The sequence below is a fragment of the Montipora capricornis genome, chromosome 6, assembly GCF_036669925.1.
Source record: "Montipora capricornis isolate CH-2021 chromosome 6, ASM3666992v2, whole genome shotgun sequence".
Lineage (NCBI taxonomy): Eukaryota > Metazoa > Cnidaria > Anthozoa > Scleractinia > Acroporidae > Montipora > Montipora capricornis.
The window spans coordinates 17536490-17563989 of record NC_090888.1 but is presented as its reverse complement, the minus strand read 5'-3'; the positions used below and the strand labels follow the sequence as shown (position 1 = coordinate 17563989).

Sequence of the window (27500 nt, the reverse complement as noted above, 5' to 3'; positions counted from 1 at the left end):
TTTACATGTACATGTACAGAAGGGCATGTCCACAAACCAGACAGCCTAAACCAGAACCTTACCCAGAGGGCCAGAGGAATATTTTTTGGGACAAAAAGGTCCAAGAATGGAGACAACACTACACATGTCGAAGGCAAAGACCAAGGACTGGGAAAAAAACCAAAAAACACTGTACCACTGGTGGCACGAGCCCGAAGCCTAAGTTCCAAGCAAGAAACCAGTTCAAAAATTGAACTTGTTGTCTGATGATATTTGAGAGAGTTTCTGATTTGATAGATTGAAAAAAAAAAAAACCGTTTTCAACAAGTGATGTGACAAACATCGTTGCATGACTTTGGCCTGATAAAAAACACTTCAAGAGAAAGCTTTTCAAAAGGATGAAGACATTTACGATATGGTCCATGCGCTGCCTCAATGCCTTCACATACAGAATGATACTTGAGCCTGCATGTTTGAGGCCACAAAAGTCAAAAGACGTGATAGTGAAAACTGTCTAGAACTGCATCTCAACAAACTTGCATTTTGTTAAAATTAATGCACTGTAGGATCTAGTTTGTACGTATTGCGAGCCTATGGAATTGCCCATAATAGTTTCGGGCAGTTTTTTCCTGCCGTGTGCTTTTGAAGCCTGGAAATTTTCTGTGTGGAGGGTGTTTTGCAAATTTCTCTTGTGACTGGTTGTATCTCGGAAATCTCGTACTGTATGAGGTACCTATCGTGTTTTGCATTTGTTTGCTTTCATGTATTTCGAACTATTTCGATCTGTAACATTTCAGGCATCGCTATTTTCGTTTTTGTTTTAGAGCCGTGGGCTTTGTAATGTTTGTTTATGGTTTCCTGCGTTTGTATCTCAATAGTGGTAGTTAACCGCTATAAGCTAAACTGGAGCTTATATAGTTCTCATACATCGAGATGACGAAAAAGGGAAAGACTAAAGGGAAGACAAAATCGAAGAAAGAGAGGACATTAATGCTACAACAACAAGAGGAATTCGAAGACTCAAAGGATGAAATCACAGTGACCGAAGGAGCCTCTCAAAATCTACTTTATTCTGAAGATGCGGTCGGAGAAGAGAATGTACGCGTGTCTGATAGTCCAAAAAACTATATACTCGACAACAATAACGGTAAGAAGTCGTTATTAGCCAAAAATTCAAGTGGTGCTTCGCTTCGACCGGCGGTTTCAGATGTTGAGCCTCCTCTATTACAGCAAACTGCAAGTTTTTCTCTACAACAGGAATCTTTAAGCGGTGTTTCTCCTGCTCAGGAACCTTATGGTGGACAGTTAACTCCACTGGCACCGACATTTGTGCCGCGAAATTTTTACCCTAATACGTTTTCGAGCGACCCTAGGCCTAGCCTTGGGACCTTACACGGGTCAGTGAACAGCGAAATAAGCTTACGTTACCAGACGTCAGTTAGTAGAGAGGAAGATTCAGCCTTGCAAAGTAAACCTAGCACTGCTAAGGCGGAATGGTCCAAGCGATTACGCGCCTTGGAGGAGGAAGAACTGGCAGAAAGGGCGGCGCTGGATAAACGTATGAGGGAGGCTAGAAAGAAGTTGGAAACTGAAATGAATTGTGCCATCCAGGAACGCGAAATTATGTACAAAAAACAGGAAATAAAACGTCAACAGGAGGAGCTACAATGTCTCGAGGAAAGACTTTCAAGGAGTGAAAGGGGTTGTAGAGAGAATGAAACACTTAGGGATCCTTTACCCAGCATGCATCAGAGCAGAATAAGCGATCAACCACCAATTTCGAGCAGTGTTTAACGGATAAGTAACCCATTCGTAAATCAAGAGAACACTATGGATGGAGCGGTCAGTGGCTGCCCCTTAGAGAATGCACAGCATCTAAGCAAACAGAATCAAGATCACAACAGCGTTGTTTGCCCAGTGTACACCACAACGAGGCAAGTAGCCAGTCAGCAGACCTGAGCAGTGCACTGCAATTACAAAGCCTGTTGGAAAGACAGCAAAACACTATGGATGAAGTGGTGCGTGGTCTTCGTATGCCTCAGAGAAAATACATGAGCTTTAGTGGTGAGCCCCATACCTTTCCTTTGTTTATGTGGAACTTTGAGATAAATGTGGAAGGCAATGCAAGGAGGAAAATGACGCCGATCTCCTAAGTTACCTTGTTCAGTATTGCAGAGGTAAAGCACGACAAGCCGTTGAACATTGTATTATTAAGCCCCCTGAAGAAGGTTACAAGCGAGCAAAAGAGATACTACTAAGGAACTTTGGCCAAACGCATGTGGTGACTCGGGCTTTTCTAAGAGAGTGGTCAGTGGGCCTCCAATCCGAAATCCTGATCCAGAGATCTTGCCCCAGCTTGCTCGTGACATGGAAACATGTCTGCTCGGGTCTACCCAGCTAGGGCACAGTAGCAATCTTAACTCGATGGATACTCTGGGGAAGATTGTCGCCCGCCTCCCTATCCACCTCAGAGCAAAATGGGCAGAGAGAGCCAATCAGCTCTATGAAGCTCAGACCACACCAACATTCACACACCTCACAGAATTCGTACAGAGCCGTGCTGCTGTTGTCAACATCTACTTCGGTCAAATTGTCAACTCGAAGCAGGAGGCCCCAAGAGGTCACAAATCTTCATCCAAGGGCAAAGTTAGCTTCTCCAACAACAGCATGACCTTGGCAACATTTGGCGATGAATCCTGGAGTGGTGGCCATCACGGCAGCGAGAGGAAACTCTTTAAATGTGTCCTATGTTCGGGCAGTCACCATCTCGAGCCCTGCCATAAGTTCAGAGAATTAACACTCCACCAGCAAAAAAACCTAGAGGATGAGAAAAGGGTGTGTAGTTCGTGTCTCAGTCCAGGACACTTTGTCGAGAAGTGTCGAGTTGCAAGGTTGTGCGGGGTTAAAGGTTGCCAAAGGAGGCATCATCTCTTGTTGCATTCATCAAATTCAGTCCACGAATTAGTGAACAGTGCAGAGCTTGGCCCAAAGTCCAGGCCCCAAGTCCACACTGCCTCTGGAGGGCCTTCTCAGAATGATGCTACCAGTGTTAGTGCAACAAGTAATGTGGCTTCGAGGACCAGCTTTGGTCGTATTGGCCTTCAAGTAGTTCCTGTAAAGGTCAGCACACCATATAGCTGCAGTCATATCATTGGAACATATGCCTTTCTGGAGAGTGGTTCAACACCACCATGTGTCTGAGTAGTTTTGCCAGAGAGCTTGGGGCAGACTGTACACCAGTGGAGTTCACATTGTCTACAGTCTCAGGAACTCAATGCAAAGAAAGTCAGCAATTATGCCTTGATGTTGTTGGTGTTGCTACTGGGAAGGGAGTTCGCTTAGAGAAGGTTTGGACAACGGAAACCTTACCAGTTACTACCAGAAGCATCCCAACGAGCAATGGTGTGGAGGAATGGCCACATCTCAAGAACATTGATATAGCAGATCTTGTGGACAAAAAAGTAACTATACTGATTGGCAGCGATGTGCCCGAAGCTTTGTGCCCCTTTGAGGTACGTACCGGGAAAACAGGACAGCATCATGCAGAACGAACATTGCTGGGGTGGACTGCTATGGGACCACTGAAGGAAGGAGGGATGAGAGTGCCAAAGTTAATTTCATCCATGTTGACCAATCGTTGGGCTGTACTTAATCCGTTAAAGGCCTGGATCCTATACAGTATCAGCTAGAACGCCTTTACAATGCGGCAGATTTCACTAAATGTACAGCTGACTTGAAATAGTGCCTTTCCATGGAGGATCGTCGAGCCACGTCCATTATAGACAGTTCTGTGAAAATGGTTGGTGGTCATTATGAGATTGAGCTCCCCTGAAAGTGCGAAACCCCTTACTTACTTGACAACAAGATCATGGCAGAAAGAAGACTACTGTTGTTGAAAAAACGACTGAAGCCCTAGGGACCCTAGGTTCCTTGCAAAATGCAAGGAAACTATGGAAGACTACGTTGCAAATGGAGGGATTATCGCCAAAGATCCACCCTCTAAAGATGATACAGCTGGTCCTGTTTTGTATTTGTCACATCACTCTGTTGTACATCACCAGAAATCAAAAAAGGTTAGGATCGTGTTTGACTGCGCAGCAAAGTTTTGCAACACTTCTTTAAACGATCAGCTTCTGCAGGGGCCAGACTTCACAAACTCGTTAGTGGGAGTGCTCTTGGGAATCCGTGAAGAAAGAGTTGCTCTTATGGCCGACATTCAGGAGAAGATGTTCCATCAGGTTAGGGTAAAACCAGAAGACTGTGAGGCACTGCGATTCCTGTGGTGGCCAGAAGGGGACACTGATCAGAACCCAGTTGATCACAAAATGTTGGTTCATCTCTTGGTAGCGACTTCATCACCAAGTTGTTGTTCATATGCACTCAGAAAGACAGCTGAGGATAACCAAGGATACCTCAGTGAGAAAGCTTTAGAGACTGTCCGCAATTTTTATGTGGATGATTGCCTCACGTCTCTTGCCACAACCATGGAAGCAGTTCAACTTGTTGGTGAACTCCCCAAATTACTGGCTCGTGGGGGCTTCCGACTGACCAAGTGGGTCTTCAATGATAAGAGCGTCATGTGTCATATACCTACCGGCGAACGAGCATCCACAGTGAACCTTGACTTAGAAAGGCCAACACAAGAGGGAGCACTTGGTGTCGATTCGAATGTGGGGGAAGATAGTTTTGGATTTCGAGGTGGAGCAATCCCAGCGGAGACAAGGAGGGGTATCTTTAATTATCAAACGCTGCTTCATTCTATGACCCCCTAGGCTTGGCTGCACCTATGGTATTACCAGCTAAAAGTATTCTTCAGGAACTTTGTCGTCTCGGCCATGACTGGGATGAAGATCTCCCAGAACAGGTCCTAAAATCATGGAAAGCTTGGCAGAGTAACTTTCGAGCCTTGACTTCTGTCAAACTACCCCGGTGTTACAAACCAGCGGACTTCAAAGATATCAAGAGCATTGAACTTCACCACTTTGCTGATGCTTCTGTAAGTGGACATGGGACTGCTTCGTATTAACGATTTATTAATGTTGAGGATCGTATTCACTGTAGTCTGGTCATGGGGAAGGCTAGAGTAGCCCCACTTAAAACAATCACAGTACCGAGGCTAGAACTGACTGCCGCCACTTTGGCTGTGAAGGTTAACAATCAACTTTGCGGAGAAATGCAGTTACCCATCAACAAGGTTGTCCTGTGGACAGATTCCACTATTGTGCTTCGATACTTGAGGAACACTACAAGAAGGTTTCAATCCAATAGATTGCAGTTGATCCATGATTCTACAATGCTATCCCAGTGGAGGCATGTACCAACTGACTTAAGTCCCGCTGATCTTGCATCCAGAGGTGTCCATGAATTGGAAACAGACTGGGGCCAGCAACAGATGCTGTTTTGGTTTAGGGGTCCTCAGTTTCTATGGGAAAAGGAAAACAAGTGGCCAGAGCAACCAACTGATTTACCTGAGGTAGAGGAAACTGATGCAGAAGTGAAGAAAGGAAATGCACAGGTTGGCACCAGTTACCTCTGGTAGTAATCTCCCACCATCCTTTAATCGTCTTATCAGCCGACCTTCATCCTAGCATGGTTGTTAAGGTTTAAGAGGTACCTGCTGCTTCGGTTTGGGAAGACTCGCCAAGGTCAGGCTTTATTGACCACGGGCCCTTTGAAGGTCACTGAGAATGTTGACGCATTGGAAGAAATTGTAAGGCTTGTTCAAAGGGATTCTCATTTGCTAGATCCTTTCAGTAACAAGAATGCAAGCCGGTTGGCCAAGCTGAATCCTGTTGTAGACAAAGGTATTGTTAGGGTTGGCGGTCGTTTGGACAATGCACCTTTGGACAGTGAGCTGAATAGGGTCAGATACATTATGCCGGCATAATTTTGAGCATAATACTATGGATGGAGCATCAAGCATAATGCCAGCATAATAGGTCTTTTTTTCTGCAAAAATATTAAAAGGAAATGAAAAACCATAAAAACGATCTCGTGAATCCATTTTTCATGAAATCGTAACGAGTGTGTCAAAGGATTTCATATTCCAAAGGCTTGGCTGCTTATTCAAGGCCTGGTTGCCTATTTATGCCAGGTTGCTAAGCTCTGCGAGTTCACAACTCAAGATGACTGCCAGCAATTTGATGAACGTTGATTTGACTGGCTCGGAGCCATCAGAACTAGTAGAAGGTGCTTCTACACAGCTAACACGGGATGAATTATCCCAATTAAGAAGTCCACAGGTTTCAGATCTCGGCAGAAGCCGGGTGGTTTCCTCAAACAAAAAGAAAGGTGATAGCGGTCGTGGACCACGAAAGGTGAGCAAGAAATCAACTACATTAAAAACAAGAGTTCAAAGACGAGCCGTTTAGAAAATCAAACAATAAGTTGTTCTGTGAGGCCTGTCGTGAAGAAAAAATAGCAAAGAAGAAGGAAAGAGACCTGACAGTGCTTGATGCCATGAAGAATTGACAAGGAGGTGCACCCAAAAGGCGAAATGCTAAGCGATAACCAGAGGGTTTTTAGAGTTAGAGTCCTGAAGACCTTCCTTAAGGCCGGTGTTCCCCTTCAGAAAATGGACGATTTCCGTGAGTTGTTGGAAGAAGGTGGCTATCGTCTGACCTCTGTACCAAACATGCGACAGCTTATCCCTTTTGTCCGGAAGGAAGAAGAGGAAATGATCAAGGGAGAGATATCAGGCCATAACGTTTCTGTCATATTTGATGGAACCACGCGACTTGGTGAAGCGCTTGCGATAGTTGTTAGATTTATAACAGCTGACTGGGAAATAAAGCAACGTCTGGTGCGCTTACAGCTGATAGTGAAATCTCTAAAAGGAGACGAATTGGCTCGCAAAATCATCACGGTTCTTGCACAACAATACAATGTGCAAAACAGCAGTCTCTGTGCAACAATGAGGGATGGAGCCTCGTTTAATGGAGCTGCCATGAGAACTGTGAAGGTAGTTTTCCCAAAGGTGGTGGATGTCCGTTTTTTTCCCATGCAATTGAGGCATAGGCAGTCATTTCAACATCCCCACACTCAGGCGCTTCTTACAGCTCTGGAATGCCCTGTTTGGCCATAATCCCGCAACTTGAATCGCGTGGAAAGAGCGTACGGGCATCTCAAATAAATCCTATTCGCCAACAAGGTGGTGGAGCTGGTGGGAGGTAGCAAACCAGATTATGCTGCAGTTCGCTGAGATCCATCCTTTCTTGCAAGCGAGATTACAGGAGGCTGCTAACAAAGCTACATGTACCCTAAGACAGCTAGATGAAATGCTCGCCAACGCCCAGACGAAGTTGTTGCTCCAGATTGAGTTAGCTGCAGTCGTCGATACAGGCAAGCCCATGGTTGAGTCAACATACATCCTAGAAGGAGATGGCACGCTCGCTTGGCAGTGCTATGAGCAGCTCCTAATTATTCAGAACAGCATCCATGGTGCCAACCTCCCCAACCTAACAGCTTTATCCAGAGAAGTTTCTGGGGGAAATGTAGCGGTTGCCCAACAGTACCATCAATATGGCATTGCGGCAATTCGACCAGGACGGGAGTACTTCACCAATACGGTGATGGGAGTCATGGGTCCCCAAGTGGAAATGTTTAAAGCTGCACGGCTTTTCAGTCCTCACCATATAACTCAGCTCCGCCCTGTAGCAAATGATGTAGATGTCCTCACGTCGATCGCCTTCCTGAATGATGTTGCCATGATTGCAAACATGAAGAATGACCTTCCAAGATACCTTGCAAGAGCCGACGGCATAGCTGATGGCATTGATCCTATCAGATGGTGGAAAGAAAATGAAGCCAAGCTCCCATTCTGGTCTGCAGCAGCTAAGCTTATCCTATTGATGCAGCCTTCATCTGCATCGTCCGAGAGAGTATTTTCTATTCTTACGACGGCATTTGGTCACTTGCAGGACCTCGCCCTGCAAGACTACATAGAATGCTCGCTTATGCTTCAGTTCAATAAGAGATAGAAACATTCACGATGGCTAGGTTCATTGAACTTGAACTGAAAAAGGTGTAGAAAAGATATGTAAATAAGGTATTTCTTTAGCTAACAAGTTGTAAGACTAACAAGTTGTGCTTCTCACTTGGAGAGACCAAGAGATCGTTTTATTATACAGTTGTTATTAAAACATGTTGAATACAATAAAAATCAGGTGAGCATAATGCTATATTTTTAGAGCATAATTTCGGGTATAATACTAGGTTTTTTGGGTGACGCTCAAAAGCATAATACTCGAATTTTCGAGCATAATGTATCTGACCCTAGAGCTGAAGCACCCTGTGATCTTTCCTTCAGACCATCATGTAACAAGACTTATAGTCCGCTATCTGCATGAATCAAACGGCCACTCCGGGACTAATCAAACCTTGGCTGTTGTCCGCCAACATTACTGGGTCATCAGAGGGCCAAGCACAGTAAAGCGTTTTGTCAGTGGGTGCATTCCATGCCGTCGTCGAAACCAAAGCCCTGGTACTCAGATCATGGCCCCGCTCCCTCCAGCTCGTTTGACTCCTGGGATGCCACCATTATCATCTGTTGGTATAGATTATTAAGATCAAATGGAGACGCTCTGCTCTGGGTGCATTTTTACTTGCCTGGCAATCAGGGCAATACACATTGAGATTTCTCACGACCTTACAACAGATTCCTTTATGCAAGCAGTGTGCCGATCTGCAAGCAGACGAGCCCCCACAAGAGAGCTATTTAGTGATAATGGAACCAACTTCAAGGGTGCTGAAGCTGAGGTTAAACAAGCCTGCTGGCGTGGAACCAACAAAGAATCAGGAACCAAATGAGGGCGAAAGGAATTGAATGGAATTTCTCTCCCCCAAGCGCCAGTCACGCGGGTGGCGTATGGGAGCGCATGATCAGATCTGTAAGAAAGCACTTGCGTGCTCTTGTTGGGCATCGTTTGGTCGATGACGAGACTTTACTCACTATTAGTTGTGAAACCGAGAAGATAGTAGACGATCGCCCACTCACTTGGCACTTTGACAACCATCACCATCCTTTGGTTCTAACGCCGAACACGTTACTTCTGTGGTACAGGAGCCCATGCAGCCCTGCAGGTGGTCTACCAGTGGTGCATAATCCTAGGCCCAGTGAACGGTGGGAGCAAGCTCAAACTATGGCTGATATATCGTGGGCTAAATGGACCAAGGAGTACATTCCCACACTTCAAGAGAGGCAGAAGTGGCTCTACCCGAAACGCAATTTAGCAGTGGGACGAAACAGTGAAGAAAGTTCACCAAGAGGCCACTGACCGGCTTGGTTTGGTTGAAGAAGTCTTTCACGATGAAAAGGGAAATGTTCGACGAGTTGTTGTGGGTACAGCTGGTGCGAAGCGCCTTCAGCGGGATGTGAGGAAACTACGTCTTTTGGAAGGAGACCTTTCGGATCCTGAAGCTATTCAAGAGTGACTGATTAAATAACTCTACAACGTACGTCAAGGGAACTGTGTTCATGCATGTCTAAAGGACAGTGTCAACAAATTTGTTGGAGTGATCACCTCGGAATCCTTTTGGTGATTACTTTGTTTTCCATTTGGCATGCGGGTCAAATGTGTGACATTGAACATTATACCTTGACTTATGTTAGCCAAAGGTTGCTCAACATACATGTACTAGATCCTTTGTTTATTTAAAGACAACTAGCTTATGTAGTTGGTCTTTTGGGGCCGGTGTAGGATCTAGTTTGTACGTATTGCGGGTCTACGGAATTGCCCATAATAGTCTCGGAAGCCTGGAAATTTTCTGTGTGGAAGGTGTTTGCAAATTTCTCTTGTGAGCTGGTTGTATCTCGGAAATCTCGTACTGTATGAGGTACCTATCGTGTTTTGCATTTATTTGCTTTCATTTATTTCGAACTACTTCGTTTAGCAACATTTCAGTGATCGCTATTTTCGTTTTATGTTTTAGAACGGCACGCTTTGTAATGTTTGTTTATGGTTTCCTGCGTGTGTATCTCATCAGTTGGAATTAAACAGCTATAAGCTAAACTGGTGCTTATATACACAATCATGGTTAGCATATTTCGTGTCCGAAATGGAAAATCCCTGTGCTTTCATCAAACATCTCTTTACAAGTCTTAAGGGGAATGGAAATCCGTTTCAAGTTCCTATCATTTCAACATAATCTTGCTAATGCCCACTTCCAGACCTCACTCCTCAGACTGGCTTTTTTCTCTCTCTGTTTTTTTTTTCAAGTAACTTGTGGATAATCCTGTTCTTAAAAATGAGTCCTTTTGGAAGCACACCACATGTGTAACAGTGAAATCGAACAATCATGCTTTGGTACATACCTGCAATAGAACTTGGGTAAAGAAGTTTCCTCCTTTGAAGAAAACAAAACCAAAAATCAATAAGCAGTATGAGATTTAACCACTACAGCAGAGACAAGAAGGCATTCAACTTCAAGATGTCTTGCTCAATTATGTGAGTTGCAGATCTACTGTAATTTAAATGTTGAGTAAGAAAAGCTTCAAAAATATGTCCGTATCACCGAGAACCATAAAGAACTGATATATAGTGAAATAAACATAAAGAAAGGCTATGTACATGTACATGTACATGTACTTCACAAAATAATTATTGCTTCATTACACACAAGAATGGAACTTTTTGATTTAATAGAATAACAGAGCTCTCAATTCTTAAGTTTTCCAAGAATGAGATGCTTGCTGAAGATTGCGACAAAGGCACAAGTGTCCCAGGGTTCAAAATAAAATCAGAGCTTTCAGCCTGAATTTGTAGGCTTTTTTCCCCAAGGCTGACTTTTAGCCGACTGTCAAGAAAAATGAATCAGCACCTACGCTTACCCCCCGAAAGTCAACAGCACGATTTGATACAGTACTTCATAATATCAACATCACTATGATATTTGTGTAATTTACTTAACAATGGTAATAGATATTTGCCAACTTAACATATCGATATAGGTATCACAAATTTAAAAAGGTAGCAATGTGAATTATCACTTAATTAGATAAAATATGATTTCTGACCGGAAATTAGTTGATGTTCTCTTTCAAGAGTGAATATTATGATGTGCTGTAGACATACACTACCCACTGAGCCATACTGATAAATTTCAAGACAAATCTTCAGTACTTGAATTGTACAACTAGTTAGGTAAAAGTAAAAACTGCTTACTATAAAGTTACTATTGTATCTCAGTGTTAGTCAGAAGCAGAATCACTGCTTCTCATTCTGTAGTCAAAAGGATAATTTTCTGTTGCTTCCGTGAAAAATCGTCGGCAAGTGTGACCAAAGTGCCGGCTATCACCGGCAGCCAGCTGCTATTTTGAAGCCTGTGTCCTGTGTTTTTTGTGCCGGAGGCACCAAAAAACTATAGGGGGGTCTGGGGGGCATGCTCTTGCACTTCTCAAATTGCTGGAAATGCACCGTCAAGTCCGCAATTTTGGTTTTTTCATACTGCTTGCTAAGAGAGCCCATCTTATTATGGTCAGCTTCAGTTAACATATCAGCCTATACTTCATACATTAACGGCATGAGATTGCATCGAAATGCGCGAAACTAACGCTCAACGCATGAGACTTGAGAGCTCTGCAATAAATCAATGGTTTGCGACCTGATCATGGGTCTTTCGAGATAGCATAACTAAATCATTGGTGTGACATAAAATTATTTTTGGTAATTATGAGCAGTGTTCAATGGAGTTTCCAAGACCAAATGTCTTCTCAATAATGAACGCAATATCTCAAACACGTTACTGACCTCAACGAAGTCCCCTTATTGTTCTTACTATAGTAACTTTTTATGGGTAGGGTAGTTACAACTCAAACTTAGTCGCAAAGGCTTCCATTGAACAGCCCATGCACAAAGGGAGCTAATCTGAGGTCCACTGTTTGCATCCACAAACATGGCCATGATTTTTTGGATGAAATAATTGTAAGGGCTACATATAAAATGAGTATGTAAATTATTGTTGTTCCAGAGTAAAATGTGAATGTGTCAAATGATTGCAGCTGTATATTAGTAAAATTAAACATAAGACTTTAAAGTTTAGTAAGTTTATTCAAGTTGAAGTTCAAGTTAACACCTGGTTACAATTTGTTATAGTTAAGACTATTAATATAAAACTCTCACACTGCAACTAGCATAAGAGGCTAGTCAAGGCAACGGAGAGTAAAATAAATACATCATGTATGGTATTAATAAGCAAAATAAATAATAAAATAAATACATAAATAAACAAATATATAAATAAATGCAATGAAAATAACAAGAACACTTGATAGCTTTATGAAATTTAGATTTACAAAAAATCCAACACTACAAGGGATAGAGTTCCAGATCAACACTCCGATTCTTGCAAAAGAGTTTTTCATTCGCTCAGTTCTAGAAGCCTTTACATAGAACTCTTTTGAAGATGCTGGTAGTGGTATAGCTGCGATCTAGTGTACTGGTTTTGGTAAATTGATTACGAAAATTAATACGAGCAGACTGACCATTAACGTCATACATGAGATAACTATTGGAAAAAAGAAAATGATAAAGGAAGACAGTTTGCTCTGACAAAAAAGGGAATTGCATGCTCATGAGCACTACCAAAAAAGATCAAATGAAGAGTGCACAGTTGCCCCAAGAGCATTAACGCCGTAAGTTAGATAGGGAGTAATTAGAGTGTGATAGATATGGAGTTAAAAGAAAGGATTATTTTTAACACATACTGATCTTCTAATCCCTGGCGTGAGCCATAACTTAGCCAAAAGTTCCACTTTCCTCTTGGATAAAACTTTAAAAGGAGCATGCTTATTTATTACGCAATTAAGAGATTTATGGAACTTAGAAAATGATTGGTCTTCATCTCTATCCCCGCAAATATTGTTCCAATCAACTTGTTGTAGATCTGCTGGAAAATCATCTGAGTGAAATTGCTATAGTCTCGTATTTAAGGGCGAAGAATCTCGTACAAGCGTCTTAATCAGGCAGACCTGTGAAAAATGATCTGTTAATATTGTTAACAGTATTCCCACTGGAAATACTGTTTTTGAGATTATTTGAGATAACAATATCAATCAATGTCGCAGAAGTGCCATATACTCCTGTTGGTTTATCAGTACGAGGAAGAATGGAGAAGATTTGCATGCATTGCAAAAGTCTTGCTGTAGTTGCAAAATTCATATTTAAGTAGATGTATATGTCTCCCATGAAAAAACTCAACCCACAACACTTCAAAACAAGAACTAGAAACACATTCTACGCATGATAATTACACTTTACATTGTCTAATGAATAAGCCAACACCTTCTGCAGATAGAGGAAAAAGTCAGCCTCGCTTCAGCAGGGAATCCACTGGTGGCACAAAATTGTCATTTAAGGTGGCTCTAACCAGTTTCAACACTTCGAAGAGACACTCTCTTTAGAAAGATTGGCACTACTTACTGTGCAATGTCATGGTATCATACGAAAAGCCGATTGTTGCGGAACAAGATGTGGTCATTATTGCGATGTAACAAGTTACTTTGTCAAGGGAAAAGCCCAGCAAAAACACCCTATAGTTTGGCTTAAGTTGCTCATATCTCAAAAACAAACTCGGTGACCCCTATTTTTTATTACTGGAAAGTGAGTCAGAAGGCCAAGATGAAACTTTCTGCAAAGTTTAAAAAAAATCTGCAGAATCAGAGCCACCTCAAAAAAACGCAGGTTTGAGGACGCTCTGAATTGACTGTACAATTTTTTTTAAAAACGTTGCAGAGAGTTTCATCTTGGCTTTCTGATTCCTTTACAGCATTAATACTTGGAGGTCACTGGCTTTGTTTTCGAGATGTGTGCAACTACAAGACAAATAAACATGGCATCTGACAGGGTGCAGTCATGCGGATCCGCATAATTCCCTAAAATCTGCATCCTCCGCATAATTACGATATTTTCCACAAAAAACAGAAGAAGTGCCTGATATTAGTGATGAAACAGCTGCTTAACACCCTCACCAACTAAAAGCCAAAGAGAGTGACTTTTTTGAAACGCTTATTTTCCTGAACATCGAAGAAAACACGTTATTTTGTTTGCAAGCTGAAAGGTCGTAAGCAGTTTCCATGCATTTGTCGACAATGAGCCTGGACGCTAGTTCAACCGTGTTGTAAATCATAATTTTGTATCATACTGTACCCTGGGCTCGAAAATTAAAAAAAAGTCTGGTCGCAATTTTGCGGCAAGATGTGAAAATTTAGTTGCAAGTTATAGTTACAAATTGAATACGCAGGGAAAATAGGAGCCTGCTATATATATATGAGTAAAAAACCGCTGAAAATGCTGAATGATCGAGGGAATGGATCGTGGTCCAACCACATTGAAATTTTGTGCCATATCTCCAAATTGAAACGAAATTCATAACAAGAAACGAAATAAGTTTTCATCGCTTTATCTATTTTAGAAATAGTTGTGGGAAAGTGCCAACTGCTATCCCTCCATTTCAACGGTGAAAGCTGGTTGCATGGCGGCTTCTTCAGATATTTCGAATCGCAAAAGAAAAACATTCAGTTGCAAATGCGACTGTATTGGTCGCAATTTCAAGTCCTGACTTACCATAAGCATGCAAATACATTGGACAGGCCTGATTATTAGTTTTATAAGTCGTTTAAATTTTTGCATAATCAGGCGTAATTTCAGCATAATCAACGCATGTTTACGCATAATATTTCCCAAATTTCTGCATAATCATTAACTTTTTTCTGCACCCTATCAGAAGCCCAGAATAAAGGGTGTTATTACCGGCCTTTCCTCTTTCCACGGTCACTTATTACGTCACCACATTAGTGCATCTTGTTCAGCAATAACTGGTGTTTCTTATGGTAACATAACATTGCTAATACATAATACAGCATTGTAGCGCCAAACCTTCTAATAAGAACTTTATTTGACAGCTTTGAAACCAGCTTGAGCCACCTTAAAAGAATAACAAAGAGATTTTTAACCATTCCCTGCCGTTTCCACAGTGACTTATTACATCACCATAACGACCGCATCTTGTTCAGCAACTACACCCTCCGTGAGGGTATACTGGGTTGCCTGTGGTACGTGCAGTGTTCCAGGCAATTTTTTTCAATTTAGGGGGTTATTAAGACCATTTATGGCGTCACCCAGAGGCCCTTTGGCTCACAGACTCCACACGTTCGTACGGCGAAACAGATCCTTTTCTGAGGATAAAAACCTGGCTACCGGCCTATTAATTAATCATTTGTCAGAAAGAAGAAATTCCTGTCCTCTTTAGAAAATATTGACACGCATTGCTTACGTGTGGTAGTGAAGTAACACAGCGATTTATTCCATAATGTCAACGGAGCTGTGTGTTGTCTTCCAGGAGATTCAAGTTGTCCTTGTGTAATATGTAGCTCTAACAGTGCACGATATTGTTTTGGTATTGTCTATCATTGTAGTGCCATGGTAAAAGTCTTAGGTAAATAGCCCCCCGAGAAGACATGTGGTTACTCGCAAAGTACCAAACCCAGAAAGATTGAAGAAAATAAAAGGGAATCGAGAGACATTGGCTTCTACGCTGACATGTTGATCATTTCCAAGTTCCCTCACAACTTCTTTTACCACAAGTTTAAGCGTGCACTCTGAGCGTCTGACAGCTTTGTATTTTACAAAAGTTCATTGAAGTTAAATGCTGTCCGGCGGGGTTAGTATCTGGATGGGTGACCTAAAATATACACTACTCCGTAACAGAAGCAAAGGACCGAAAATTCTATTTTAACGCCCAAAAATGCGAACTAAGCAAGGTACAGATTTTGTTAGCTTGCTTTAATCAAAACAAATGTTGAAGCAAAAGTGAATAAATATTAATACACAGTTTTTAGGAACAGCAGAAGGAAGTTTTCAGGATGGTCATCAGCAACAACATTTGCGACATGAAAACAACAATAATTTTGAACCCCGAATATAAAAAGTTACGATCAACGACAAACATTTTGGGAGATTTTTGCTATGTTCAAGTTTGTTACTGTACTTTTGGCTGCAAAAGTAAAGAAAGTGACATGGATTCAGCGGGCGCCGTGATGAAGTTACCGCGGCGCGTTTACTCTCGAAACAGTGAAGTAACTGTGTCAAATGATGGCAAAATACAAGGTTTTGTTTTTGTTAGTTTTCTTTTTTCTTTCAATTGTTATAAAGTTTGACAAGAAATGTGCAAATTCAACACAAAGATCACAATCGCGCAACTCTTGAGTTTGACCATTGTTTCTGCAAAGTCAAAAATTTACTCTCCAAGATGAGGTTATTTATCACCAGGTAATTCCATCGTTTTGGAGATAGCAGGTACTTTATTATTCATCAGCATCACAATTTTTTTTGCTGATTTTTGGGCTCATTTTTTGAAACTCAAGCACGCTTCCAACAGACTTGTTTATTTTCGTGAACCCTCCCTGCTTACCGAACAATACCACAAAAAGTAGCCTGCGAGCAGGCTCTCTCTCTTCGGTGGGAGAGAAGGAGAGCCTGCACGCATCCCTTTGAATTTTGAATGCCGCCTCCTGATGTCACGCTGAGAGAGCTGTCAAAAATTAGCCAATCAGCGCGCACCAGAAGTAAACATTGAAAAAAACACAGAAAACAGAAACCCACGCGTTGTGTATTTCAATTTGCCCGAGGCAGAAACTAATTGCTGATGCCGTAAAGCGTAGCTGAATATTCAGTACGGTAATTCGTCGAAGTCCCTTCCGCGGAAAAAGTGTTTCGTTCGTCAGGGAAAAATTTAGCACACAAACTTCAAACGACGGGAATCGTAATAGAGACATTCGTTTTCCCTGACCGCATCTCCACTGTGTGAGACTCGTCGACCACAACTGCTGCCAAATTTCGGTAAAGCAAAGCGGAATTATCTTTTTAAATTTATTTTAATGAAATACAGACATTACAACTGCTACATCACACTTTAATACTAGACAGATATTCTAATACCTACACCATTTTATTTCAATTGTGGTTATAGATATGATGTATTTTACTAATTAAATAATTTGGAAATTGGAATATTTTGTTTTCAAGTGTATCGGAGTATTGCGCAGTTACGAGGAGATCGAGCAATCATTTGTGGAGCCGCCTTTTCGGCTTAGCCAAATACTTGCTAAAATCGTGTAGAGTTCCTCTATCGTTAAATCAGCAACAGAGGCAGCCACGGTGACATGAAGTCGCCCTCGTATTTTGGCCGCTACGAAAAACAGTTGGGAAATAAGACTTTTCTCGAATTCTGTGGATAACAGAGATAGAACTCCCTTCCTTCCAGTAGAGAGGCCATTGCCCGACCTTTAATTATGTAAAGTTATGGTAAATTGCAACATTCTACAATTTTCTCAGACGCATTTCTGACCACCTCATCTCTGCGAAGCGAAGAGGCTTTCTTGTTGTCGGAGCTTGTCAATGGTGACGTCACGAGGTAATTTAATTTCAGCCAATCAGTATTTTGCGTCCAAAATTTGGACGCGACATTCAAAATACAAAGCCATTAGTGCATTCACTCATTCTACACCCAACCCCAGTCCCTCGGAGGGCCTGCTCGCAGGCTACACAAAAAGCCTCGCGTATCACATTTCAACCCAGGTATGCAAATTTGTTAAGCTCGAAAATTACACAACATGATATTAAAGTTCACAAAGGCTGGAAATATCTCGGCAAAATCCTTTTCAAGCAAAATTAATTGAAACAAACAACATATTTACTGTCAGAGGCAAAAAATACTTCCTATTTCAATTGCGTGCGTGCAAACAAGAGGTGCAATTAAATAAATTTTTGACAGTTCACATCAAACCCTTTTCCGACTCGGAACCTTGACCGTAAACAATTTTGCACAGGTGAGTACAAAATACCGGGAAATGTAAATGTAAATTGCCAGACAACTAAGATGCGACTTGAGTAAACACTGTGATACATTCAAGGCGTTCGATTCCTTCAATGTTTGTTAAATTTGCTATTTGATTTCAGTGTTTTATATAATACCAAGTTAGTAAATATTAGAAACGAAGCTCACTTGATATTCAAAGGCGAAAAATGAAATTGTTGTCGAAGACCATTACTCGTAGCTTAAAATCCAGACATTTATTTTTCAGCGCTGTCTTGTTCATCCAATTGACGATCCATTCTTGAGCTCCATGAGGGTATATTTTGTTGAAAGATCCACTAAAATGCAATACGCCTTACATGACTTTCGACGCCATTGCCAGTTAAGTTAATCATTCTACTGTGTCTACCAGAGAAATCTACGCATTTCCCACTACCCTCTCGATCCTAAGAAAATATGCGCACAAGGCTCCACTTAGGAGTGGGGTGACAGGCAAGATTTTTCCCGACATGGAAAGAAATAAAACCACGAAATGCAACACAGATTCCGACTGGGTTTGGCAACCCAGTAATAATTGGTGTTTCTTATGGTACCATAACATTGCTAATACATGACACAGCATTGTAGTGCCAAACCTTCTCATAAGAACATTACTTGAAAGCTTTGAAACTCGTTAACCCTAACCCTAACCTTAAAACATTAACAAAGAGATTTTTAATCCTTCCCGACTTGGGAGTCAGAGTTAGAAATTTTACTCTGGCTAACAACAGATGATTTTACTCGCCAATTTGGGGCACTTTAGGTGTGAATGGGTTGAAGAAAAATGTGAAAGTGTTGAGAAATATAATACTGATAAACTCACCTGTAGAAGTTAACCTTTAACTGGCAGAACTGCTGCCTTCTTCTCAATCCTTTTCTTTCAAAGCAAAACAACCCTACAAAACGCACACTTATCAGGGGCCGCAGAGTAGGTTTGACAGTAAGGGCGCCAGGCTTTGGTATGGATTCACTGAAGTGTGAGGGGAGGGGAGGAGGTTTAGGAGAAAACATATAATAATAATAATAATAATAATAATAATAATAATAATAATAATAATAATAATAATAATAATAATAATAATAACGAGAAGAGACGGTAAGTCATATTGTAGCGGAATGTAAGAAATTGGCGCAAAGAGAGTATAAAATGTGGCGACATGATAAGGTAGGCCAAGTTATCCATTGGAAACTCTGTCAGAAATTCAACATCCCATGCAAAGACAAGTGGTATGATCATGATCCTGAGGGAGTTATAGAAAACGATCAAGTAAAGGTGTTATGGGACTTCCGAATTCAAACAGACCATCAAATTGAGCATAATAGACCTGATGTAGTTGTTCTTGATAAGATAGAAAGATCATGTTATGTGATAGATATCGCGTGCCCTTTTGATACAAGAGTGCTGGAAAAAGAACAAGAGAAAATGGAAAAAATACCAAGAATTAAAAAGAGATTGGGAAAATTGGAGCTGCCGAAAAGTAATTGTCGTACCAATTGTCAGTGGTGCACTAGGGACGTTCAGCAAAAATTTGAAAACATCGTAGAAGAAAATTGGGCTAGATTGCACGTTAGTGAGTACAAAAAGCCTCCTTGTTGGGAACGGCAAGAATCTTGAGAAGAACACTGGACATCTAATGCCATAGGTCGTGTCTTAATGCCTAGTTTACAAACCACGTTAACAACATATCGTGTGAATGAACGAAATAATAATAATAATAATAATAATAATAATAATAATAATACTGCTACTACTACTACTACTACTACTACTACTACTACTAATAATAATAATAATAATAAACAACCACGTCGCTATTTGGAGGTTGGGTGCCCGAGAAATCCTGGAGCATCCACTATTGGCATCCAGCTCCAAGATGGAGACTGCACCGATGGCTGGCAAAAACTGACAACCCAGCCATGAGCCCCCACTCCCAGCCAGAGGACCTCCGAGCCTAGATGGCTCCGAGAGAAGGGCTCATGGCACCTAAGCCAGAGCCTCGAATCGCCCACTTCCGACGGAACCCAACAACCAAAGAACTGCTCATGACCACGATATCAGCCTAGACCACTGCAACGTGCTACTGCAAACTGCCAGCACCCGCCTGTTGCGTCCCCGCCTTTCGCCGCACATACAAGTGTGGCTTTCGTCAAACGTCTTAGAATTCGTACCTTTTTCCTACTGCCTAGAGGAGGAGGAGGAAAGGGAGGAGGTGGGGGGGGGGGGGGGGGGATAGGAGAAAAACCCAGAAACTACAACAAACGTGAGGGATCCACGCGCATGTGGACAACAGCAGACCGCTGAATGCACAGGTTTACCAAGGCTAGCTAGAGGCATGCACAGGAGCAGCTGCATGAACAAACACCGTGAAATGCAAGGGTCGCAGACCCCTGACCGCCGCACTGACACGAGTGCCTCGTAAAACACTGCTGGCACAAAGGAACACCTATACAGGTGTATGGCACGTGTGCATAACAATTCACACAAATGCTACTACAAACACAAGGGATCTACGTGCAGGTGGACCACAAAAGACTGCCGACTGCACAGGTTTACCAACATAAGCTCCATGCATGCACTGGCATAGGTGCCCGACGGAACACAGCAAAATGCATGGGAAGGCAGACCTACACTGATGCACAGGTGCCAGTGCCTCACAAAACACTGCCAGCAAGAAAGGAAAGTTGACAAATGACATATGGACAGGTGCGCGTACATAACAGGTCTGCAATGCTGCAACAACGCTGAGAATACAATGCAATGCAACGCTAAGACGCAATGCAAGGCTAAACAACGTAAGAATATAACGCCACGCAAAAACAACGCTAAACAACGCTAAGACGCAACGCAACACTAAACAACGCTAAGATTACAATGCCACACACACACACAAAAAGGCTAAACCAACAATGCACACAAGTATAACGCGTGCTCCTCGTAAACTAAGTAATTATATTAAACTACATAATTACATTAAACTGTACAAAACAGGACCACGCAATATGCTAGCAAATGAAAAGAGAAAGTACACGCAAAACGCCACACCGATTCATAAGATTAAGCAAACTCCAATGCACGTCACTTTAATATACAACGGCCTAAGCCTTGATGATGGTAATAGTAGCATCAATAATATTACCAGAGAAGTGTACGTTGTATGTGTGGCCCAGCTACATAACAGATGCTTATAGTCGAGTTCATGGCCCACAGCAAAACTAGAAACAAACTACAACCAGGTATCAGAGAGCCTATGACGCGGCCATAACGCTAAAAGCCTGACAGAATATGAGCAAGACGCTAAAATAGACGCTACGCCACCTAACAACTGAGCTAGCTAGCTCTTAAGTCCAAAAGCATGAAATGCCCCGTCCCACATGAAACTGCGCAAAGGATACGCTGTCCAAGGTCGGTCGAAGACAACCTTCCCGCCAGATGATGCTTGTACGGGGATCGGAGATGGCCAAAGGTCACGCCATGATGTACGGCGGTATTCTGTACGGCCGAGGCACCCAAGCAAATTCCGCGTGGTCGTGAATGGCTGTACGCAATAAGAAGCAGGGCCCTGCATAAGATCTTGATGGTAGAAAGCGCTTACTGAAGCTGCGTGAACTGACGTTGCCAAAAATAAAGCTACAAGAATCCAACATGGCGGCTATCCGAACTCGATCGGAAGTTCGCCCGAAGTTGCGTTCCCCCAAAACAAACCCGTAACTGGACCCAAAGGAGACCTGACTATTGAACAAATCTACGGAATGGCGACTGTATATAGGAAACAAAAACCGCTAAACGCTCCACACATAATGCTCCTACTTCCCGCCACACTGATAAACAAGTGCTACAGCCCAAAGCATGAGGAATTCCACGCATGCACAAGTATACTAAAACCACTGACCAATTGGCTGCAGTCGCTCCTATTTGTTTACTTGGTTAAACTTCGTTTAACCTCATTAATAATAACAATAATAATAATAATAATAATAATAATAATAACAGTGTTCGACACTATCGCTTGCCTGACTGCACGGGGCAAGCGAAATATATCCGTGGGCAAGTAAAACAACCCTAAGACTTGCCCGATCGGGCAATCAGAATTTTTGGTTGACTAATATTTTGCGGAACGATTTGATTTACAACAAAAAATGTGACTAGTAATATGACGTAGTCGCCGCAAACATGATAAAAAAATAACAATGTTACATCGTTTTGCTGTCATTTATTTTCCGTTAAAAATATATTGGTACAAACCTTGAAACAGATTGGAAGAAGGAACATGTTCATAGCCGCCATCTTTATCCATGTGCAAAAAATGTTTGTTACAATGGAACCCAGTTTTCCGGCCAAATACGCTTCGATACTTTGATATCGAACAAGCGCATAAGAAAATTTTACCTTTTGTTTCGCAATTTCTTAACCAGCTTTAAAAGGCTTAAAGAACATACTACTCGGTACAAATTGCATTTAATTGAAAACCAGCCTAATCTCAGAGAGATATAGTAAAGGAATCTCCCTTGATGTCTTCTAGAAAAGAAAAAACGCTTAAATATATGCTTATCAAAACAAAACTGTGAAGGTTACCAGAACACCATGGACACAGCAGGAGTCCCGTTGGTCTGTCAAGCCCATGTTACACACATTGTACTCAAAATTGACAATTTTAAAAGCCCCCTTTGAGTTTTAATGGGCCACATGTATTTAGAAGGCTGGCAACGAAAAAAAAACATGGGCAACAAAAAACACAGAACTAGTTGCCCAAAGGGCAAAGTACTAAGAAAGTAAGTGTCGAACACTGAATAATAATAATAATAATAATAATAATAATAATAATAATAATAATAATAATGCTCTGGCCCTGAAACACATATTCAAGTCTAAGATGAAATCAACGAAAGAAGAAAAGTGGAAAGACAAAGCTTTGCATGGTCAATATCCCAAGATCCTAGAGAAGCCCCACGTAGACACAATCACCACCAACAAATGGTTGTCAAGCAATCAGAAAGGAGAAACAGAGGGACTACTTGTGGCAGCTCAAGATCAAGCAATAAACACCAGAAACTTCCAGAAGTAATATGTGGCCAGCAAGTGGAGAGCAAATGCAGAATGTGTTCGCAACATGAAGAGACAGTGGACCATTGTATCTGGATGTGAGGTCTTAGCCAAAACAGAGTACATCACCAGTCACAATAATGCTGCAGCATATCTCCATTGGAGTATCTGTAAAGATCATGATCTCAAGATTACAGACAAATGGTACCAACACGCACCAGAGACTCTGATGCATAATAAAGACAACAACCTCACCATCATGTGGGACATGCCAGTCAATACTGATAGAACTATAACAGCGAACAGACCTGACATCATTGTTAAAGATGCAGTAAATTCCACCTGTAAACTGATTGATATGACTGTCCAATCAGATAGGAACATTGCATTGAAGGAAATCGAAAAATAAAGCAAGTATAAAGATTTAGAAGTTGAAATACAGAGAATGTCGCAGATGAAAACCACAGCCTTCTCAAAATATTTTTGGGGAGCAGGTCATAAGGAAAGTAGAGACGGTTTGGTGCTAAAGGCACCCAAGCGAGTACCCAAAGGACAAAAGGTTCTAGGGGGGTCTGGGGGCATGCTCCCTTAGGGAATTTTTAAAATTTAGACATTCATAGATGCAATTTAGTGCAATGTGGGGATTTAAAGTGACAAAATTTCACGTATAGGAATTGACACTTGCTTGGAGTCTGATAAGAAATAGTGGTTAAATAAACATTAAATGTGCACGACGCAAAAAAATATTGGGGACGCAAATTTGTATGTCAAACAAACTTTTTTCAAGCTTTTATAATATCTCCAGTGACTTCACGTTCGAGATAGAAATGTGTTGTGTCTGACATTATCTGACTGGAAGGAGACAGTCAAGCTTTCTGAGAAGGGGGCTCATTGAGCTGTCGACCGGCCGGTTTTGAGAAGGCTGAACCATTGATAGGGATTCCTGTAGTTGATGGTGCGCTTGGCACAGTAAAAAAAGGAATGGTAGAAGACATTGAGAAAGTAGCAAAGAGTGCTTCTGTGACAGAGATTCAAAAGATCTGCTTGCTGGGATCTGCTTGAATCCTCAGAAAGGTGCTTAGTATCTGAACAGAAAGATTGACTTGAGTGGCTGATCCCCAGGTGCATGGTTTGTGCCCGGCTAATGCACTAAAGGAACTCCAGCAAAGACTGTGATAGTAATAATAATAATAATAATAATAATAATAATAATATAATAATAATAATAATAATAATAATAATAATAATAATAATAATAATAATAATAATAATAATAATAATAAACTGAAATCAGACCAAATCAAATCAAATGTTAGTTTTTGAGGAGAGGGGAAAACCTAAGTACCCGGGGAAAAAACCCTCGCACAGAATAGAGAACCAACAAACTCAACTCACCAACATGTATGGCATCAAATCTCGAAATTGATCCTGGACCACAATTGTGGAAGGTGAGTGCTCTCACCACTGTCACTACTGCACCAGCCCTGCTCCCAAGAACACCATAGGAAAAAAGTGGGGGGTCCCCAAAGCCCCTCCTTCTCCACAGCCTCTGCTTATTCAAAGTGTCTAGCTTGGGATCCACAGGAAAAAATAACAGATTCCCATTTTTGGATATTTTAGGGTATTTTGAAGGATACCAATAAAAATCCCAAATTTGGCAAAGTGAGACAAGTCCCAACCAGGGAATTCCCAACCAAGTTCCCTGATTGGGACTTGTCTCACTCTTCCAAATTTGGGATTTTTGTTGGTATTCTTGAGAATACCCTAAAATATCCAAAAATGGGAATCTGTTATTTTTTCCTGTGGGAGGGGCAGAGAGTTAGGACAGTGTGCGAGCCAGTGAGCCATGTGAGTCATGCGAGCCGTGGCTGCAAGTCATGCAACCCAACATGGCTAGCTATGCGAGTCAACATGCGAGTCACACAGTTATTGAAAGCTAATGGTTGCTGTGACTTAAATACTGTTTATCAGCGCTATTTGAAATGGTTTCTTAGACTTAAATGCGAAATTCGCATGGCTCGCAGATTGTCCAGCCCCAGGAGCAGATAATTAGTAGCTTTAGTAGCTTTAGTAGCTTTATTTGATTTACCACGAAATACAAATAACGATAAAACAAAACAGTTACACAAAAGCAAATGAAAGTGGTGAGGAAGCCCAAAAAGAAACCATGAGGCTTATAGACATTGGGCTCCCTCAGAGTAAAAATAAAGTTAACATTAACGGTAAGGCCTGGATCGAAAGTAAAATACAATGAAGGTAAGTATAAATTAACTAATTACATAGACTGAGTTGACAGAATATAAAGTATGATACAAGTAACAACAAGAATGAAAATAATATCAGACATGAGAAGAAATATAACTATTTACTACAAGATTTATAACTAATAATTCATATATAATTTTTTTTTCAATTTCGTTTTGAATAAGTGGAGAGAATTAGATTCTTTAATATCATTTTCTATAGAGTTATAATAAGTAGGTCCTTGGAAACTGACAGAAAATTTACGAAAGTTTGTTCTACAAGAAGGAAGGTGAAAATCGTTCGCATGTCTAGTGGCATAGCTATGGACTTGTTTGTTTAAAGAAAAATAATTGTTGAACTTTGAAGGCAAAAGAGAATGGTTAAGAGCAAACATAAGTTTACCCAATTCTAGCTGTCTAATATCGGAAAGTTTTAGTAGTTCTAATTCTTTGAAAATAGGGTCTGAATGAGAATCGAAAGTTGATTTATAAATAATTCTGATAACTCGCTTTTGCAAAGAGACAAGACGGCGAAGATTGGTTTTGTACGTAGATCCCCAGACAATAATACAATAATGAAGATAAGGATAAACTAAACAATAATACAGAGTTTTTAGACAGGGTTTAGGTCGAAAAAATCTTGCTCTATTAATGACACCTATTGATTTCGAGATTTTACAAGCTACTTGAGAAATGTGCGGTTTCCAAGACAGATGTTCATCAAGGACAACACCGAGGAAGACCGTTTCCTTAACCTGTTCGATTCTCTGGTCATTTATGCATATTTGCATTGGAAAATGATACCTTTTCTGTCTAGGCTTAAATAACATAAAGTTTGTTTTCTTCAGGTTTAAGGAGAGTTCGTTTGCCTTAAACCAAGTGGATAATTTATTAAGTTCGGAATTGAGTGACGCTGCCAGGTATACAGGATCATTATCGGACATAAATAGATTATTATCATCAGCGAATAAAATCAGCTCGACGAGCGTCGATACGTTATTTAAATCATTAATATAGAGCAAGAAAAACAAGGGGCCTAAAATGGATCCCTGGGGGACACCACAGCAGATAGTTTGAGGAGAAGAACATTGACCGTTAAATTGAACGAATTGCAACCTGTTGGAGAGGTAGCTTCTAACCCAGTCCAGAGCCACGCCACGTATACCATAGTGTTCGAGTTTGTCAAGCAGAATATTATGATCGATGGTATCAAAGGCCTTAGAAAGATCAAGAAAACGCCAACGGCATGTTCATTGCGATCAAGAGCAAGAGAGATTTTTTCATGTAGGTCAATCAATGCTAACAAAGTTGAATGATTTTTCCTGAAGCCAAATTGATTAATTAGTACAGTAACTTCAATTTGTACTGTCTCTTCAGTTTTAAAACCAACCCAGTCATGCCATTACATTTCCCTTCACTATTAACTTCACTTACTCCGTACAAAGGTATATTTTATTACAATATTCCTCGATTTGGAAGAACTGTTGGTTGATACAATGGTGAAGGCACCGGTCTCGAACAACAACATATTTACGCGCTGGTTCATTACAAAAAAATACAGCCGTATAGAGATGAGATTTGTTAGTTTATAATGCATACCTTGCACAAAATGTGATGGATTTTTTATTCTAGCGAAAACGATCATTAATCTGCGTACAGAAAGCTCTTGAAGGCCTTTCAAACAAAAATGACAGTGAAAGAGGTATTTTCGAATTTCACGCAAGCATCATCCGTATCATGAGTCACACGGTGAAATATTAGAGAAAATTACACTTCGAGTAAACGAGGGCATGGTAACACGTGTCAGCTCGATTAGTAACGACAAAATGATCTCCAAACATCTACAACATAGCCTAGATCTTTCCACGAAGCACGTCCTGGCCGAAGCACCGAAGCAAACTCAACAGTATTGAACTACATGTAAAGTCCCGGCGTTGTCAATCAATGGTTTCCGATCGATTGATTGCAATCAATACAATCAATAATAATCAATAACAATCCATTGATTGTTATTGATTGGTGCAACCAATCGATAAAAATCGATACCCACACTCGGAGTCTTAATTGCTATTGATTACCATTGATTTCTATAGAAAATCATTGATTAATAATTCATTATGCAACTTTCTGGCGCGTGTTAGCGTGGGCGTGCTTCATTGGTCCCGGGCATATTTACACGTCCAGGGTAATTGGGTAATTCGATTGCGCACTTTTATCCTTGCACTTCAACCGGGATTCCCAGAACACAATTGTTACGGAGTTTGCTTGTTCCAGAGATGGCGAAGCAAGTTGAATTGTCAGTGCGCTGTGTAGTCAAGGGCTATCACGAATGCCCTTTTGAAGTGAATGTCGGAGAAATATTCTACGCATTCAAGAAGAGAGGAGAA

The 27500-nt window shown here is 41.2% G+C and overlaps 2 protein-coding genes across 4 annotated transcripts in view; both read right to left on the bottom strand.

Moving 5' to 3' along the window:
* The window catches only part of LOC138050922 (D-inositol 3-phosphate glycosyltransferase-like), a 32068-nt gene extending 5278 nt beyond the window's left edge, over positions 1–26790 (bottom strand). Inside the window, exons 1-3 of the mRNA XM_068897168.1 lie at positions 26713–26790; positions 18653–18725; positions 10292–10323 (exon numbers count right to left, since the gene is read on the bottom strand). The gene's annotated coding sequence lies outside the window, so the exon portion shown is untranslated. The remainder of the gene's footprint in view (positions 1–10291; positions 10324–18652; positions 18726–26712) is intronic.
* The window catches only part of LOC138051655 (uncharacterized), a 91844-nt gene that overhangs the window by 15475 nt on the left and 48869 nt on the right, over positions 1–27500 (bottom strand). The window lies entirely within an intron of this gene.